The sequence below is a fragment of the Phodopus roborovskii genome, unplaced genomic scaffold (genome assembly GCF_943737965.1).
Source record: "Phodopus roborovskii unplaced genomic scaffold, PHOROB, whole genome shotgun sequence".
NCBI classification, from domain to species: domain Eukaryota; kingdom Metazoa; phylum Chordata; class Mammalia; order Rodentia; family Cricetidae; genus Phodopus; species Phodopus roborovskii.
Genome location: NW_026126629.1, coordinates 3,517,234 through 3,521,293, shown reverse-complemented (window position 1 = coordinate 3,521,293; position 4,060 = coordinate 3,517,234). Strand labels below are relative to the sequence as shown.

At 41.8% G+C, this 4,060-nt stretch overlaps 2 pseudogenes; one reads left to right on the top strand and one right to left on the bottom strand.

Moving 5' to 3' along the window:
• The first annotated feature begins 1,177 nt into the window (after window positions 1–1,177).
• On the top strand, window positions 1,178–1,281 carry LOC127238331 (uncharacterized; annotated as a pseudogene).
• A 1,982-nt stretch (window positions 1,282–3,263) lies between these two features.
• Window positions 3,264–3,367, bottom strand: LOC127238332 (uncharacterized; annotated as a pseudogene).
• Window positions 3,368–4,060: the final 693 nt, after the last annotated feature.

The following is a 4,060-nucleotide window of genomic DNA, read 5'->3' as shown; positions in this document are numbered from 1 at the left end:
ACCCAATCTCTCCCCTTTGGCAAATAGCCCGAGGATAGAAAAAGATGGGAGAAGACTGACTGGAAAAATATACAGTGAAGGGAGTCAAGGCTTAAGAGCATTTCTACCCGACTGAGGTTCAAATACCATGATAAGACTCAACTATAGGCAAGCATGGGTGGATCTGTCAAGCACACTGGAGAATGTGTCATTTATAAATTGACAGTTTGAAAAAAAATAAAAATAAAACAACTTTTTGGAGGCCTTAATCATACAATAAAGGATAGAGATGAATAAACATTTTCAGTAAAGGACAGATAGCATTTTCAAAAAACAAATTTTTTTACTATAGTTACTGAGATAGAGTTTCACTGCATAGCCTAAGTTGACTTAGAACTTACCATATAGACCAGGCTGGCCTCAAACTCACAAAGGTCCACCTCCCCATGAGCCCTGACTGCTGGGATCAAAGGAAATGCCACCACTCAAAGCTAAAGATTTGTTTTTATTATTTAAGTGTATGAATCTGTGCAACTGTATGCCATGTATACAGTTATCCTTAGAGACTAGGAGGAAGTTTGAGGTCCTTGGGAGCCAGAGTTCCAGGTGGTGATGGGACACAGGACATGCAAGGGGGAAATTGTTCTAAGGTTTACTGGAATAGCATGCACTCTTAATCACTGAATTAACCATCTCTCCAGCCCCACAATGGCAAATTTGTTACACTTTTCAAGCTATGTAATTCTGTTCCCATCACTCAAATCTACCATTTACATTGAAAACAATCCTGACAAATGTATGAGTGAATGGACATGTCTATGTTCTAAAAAACTTTATTTCTGTGAACAGTCAATAAGCTGTATTTGGCCTGTAGGTCTTAGCTCACTGATTATGAGTACACAGTGTGCATTCAGGGTAGGCTTTAAATGATTCCACTCCTACTATCAGGCTGTCTATCAAACTTAAGGGGAAACTGGATTTTGAAAGTGATTACTCAAAAATTGAAATGTTCCAAGGTTTGGAAATAGCATCTCAAAAACACAGGCATCACTAACTAGGCAGGGGGCTAGGCATTCCTTCTAGTGAGGTCAGAGCTCACTCCTCCAGCTGAGGACAACACCCACATTGACTTTGTAAAACCTTCCTTCTTCAATCTTTACTATTTGGGTTAGACTGTCCACCACCAGTTTCAAAAGAGAGCACCTGAAAAAGGCCTGAAAGGCAGGTGTAAAAACGAATCCTCTTTTGCAATCCAGAGCTCAGTGTTCACCATTAGTTTTGATACATATAAGAAGGAACATGAGGTGGGAATGGTGGCCCACACATTTAATCTCAGCAATAAGGAGGCAGAGGTAGGGGAATCTTCATTGGTTTGAGGCCAGCCTGGTCTACATGTTGAGTTCCAGGTCAGCCATGGCTACATAGTTAGAATCTGTACCAGATTTAAAAATTAAAAAAAAAAAAAAAGGAAGAACGTGATAGACAAGTAATGATAATATTGCCAATGAAATTGGTTCTAAAGAGACTTTACAATTTCAAAACCTTGGTAATAAAACAATGTATCAGACAAACATTCTAATTTTTGTACAATGCATGAGTATTCCCTTTTTTTTCAAGACAGGGTTTCTCTGTATTGCTTTGGAGCCTGTCCTGGAACTCGCTCTTAGACCAGGCTGGCTTCAAACTCACAGAGATCCGCCTGCCTCTACCTCCCGAGTACTGGGATTAAATGCATGTGCCACAAACATCTGATGAATATTCCCTTCTTAAAATGCTTGTCTTTTACATGAGGCCAAGGATTCTTACTATGAATGGGTGCTTGTTTCAATGTAGTAAATGGTATATTGTTAATTTAAACCTGTTTAACAATGGGTTTTTAGAGAGAGAGAGAGACTCCTTTGATCTGAGATATAGAAAGTCACTATATGTCACTCTTCACTAGTTACTGATTAAAAGATGAATACATGTCAATAGCTAAGCTCATACTCCATTAGATGAAGGACAATAAGTTCTTTGTTCTACTGGGACTAGTGAGTGTATGGATGGCGTGAGCTTGAGTGTGGCAGGAATGATGTACAATTCAGATGAGGATAGAGGGAGACCCCACATGACCACTTGAGTGCTTACATCCAGCTATACTTGGAGCCCATATTAATCTCTGAACATCTCAGTTACAGGATCACTAATTAAAAACCTCTCTCTCCCTCCCTAGCTCTCTCCCAGACATTTCTCACACAGTCACATGTACACACATAACTTTCTTTCATACACAGATAAACACTCTCTAACACCCTCCACCCGACACACACCTGTCCAATGTCACTTGAGTCCTGTATCCCTGTTCTGAGAAAACATTGCTAACAACCCAAGTAATAAAATAATTGAGAAGATGTCCTGTGCCCCATCTGCTCTACTCTTCCTTAGGGGGAAAAAGCACATATGCTATCATTTTTTGGTTGCTAAGCCTGCACTCAGACTCAAATTAAGCAGTCTTCATTTATCACCGCCCTTGATAGTGAGAGCATGATAGGCACCAGCTTCCACCTTTCTGGAGAGTACAAAGGCTCAAGCACAGCTCTGGGGTACCATGGCACTCCCAGGCTAGGCCTGGGCTCCTTCAAAGCCCCAAACAAGGAGAGCACCCACCATGCTCTAATGTATTAATGAGATGTTTAAACTCAACATGTTTGTTGTTCTAGCACCAATGACCTTTCTTAGTTTTTGGTCACTCTTCAACTTGTTTTCTTGCTGTCATCAATTAAAAAAAAATTCTAGGGGTTGATCAGATGGCTCAGCAAATAAAGGTACTTGTCACATAAGCTTGACAATCTAATTGCAATCCTTGGAATCAATATAAGGTAAAAGAAGAAAACTAATTCCACAAAGTTGTCCACTGACCTCAAATCATGCACTGTGGTGCAATTTAATTGAGGTACAGGATTTATAATAAAAGAATTGCCCATAGAGGATACTTGCTTGGTTGTCTTTTATTGTACCACAATATGACCCTTTGTGATAACCTTCAACCAACCTTCTGTTGGGGAAGTATCACTGTCAACCCAGAGCATTCTTCAGCATGGGTGCTGTCAGGCCGAGCTTGCTCCCCATCATTGTCTGAGAAAGATATCGTGTCCCAACACTTCCACACTTTGTGCCTGGTATGCCCTATAGAAAACAAACTTCTTAGTGTCATGATCACAGTCTGGTATCTCAGATGCCCTTTCTAAATTCAAAGTGAGCATTACCAGATAAGACTAATGTGCTTAGGGAATGAGGGGGCTGATCATGTTCCTTCTTATATGTATCAAAACTAATGATGAACACTGAGCTCTGGGTTACAAAAGAGGATTCGTTTTCACACCTGCCTTTCAGGCCTTTTGTCAGGCATTCTCTTTTGAAACTGGTGGTGGACAGTCTAACCCAAATAGTAAGGGTTGAAGAAGAAGGAAGGTTTTACAAAGTCAATGTGGTGTTGTCCTCAGCTGGAGGAGTGAGTTCTGACCATGAAAGGTTGATGGAGAGGGCTCAAAGTCAGAAGGCCTGGCAGGAGTGCCAACCTTTACCCTGACATGCTTTCTTTGTTCCACTGTAGTATGCGAGGTGCTATAGAGAAGAGCAAGGACCCCTGAGGACATGTTTTTCTGCAAGGTGGCATGAACCTCACCACAGCCTTCAGAATCCCCACACTATAGAGCTCTGGCCATCTCTCACCTTCCAGCATCTACACATTCACCACAGGTGATTTTCTGGAATTGTAGAATGTTGATTCTCCCTCACTGTGTCTGGCTGAAGGAAGTTCTGACACTGTCAGCAGCGTCACACACAACAGCACTTAGCAACATCTGTCTTCTTGCCCCAGGCCACAGTCATCCTGAGACATATTTCTACTATTTTCCAGAGTTACCCTGGGAGCTTAGGCTCCAATAGCCCACAGAGAATACCTTCTTGTGTGCATTCCCTTACTGCCTCACCTGCGTTCCATCTCCCTGCTGGTGCCTCTGGATCAGTTCCCAAATAAACCACCTGCTTCTGAACCCTTGCTTCTGGGTGACAGTCAGGAGATGGGTGTGCCTTCTCACAT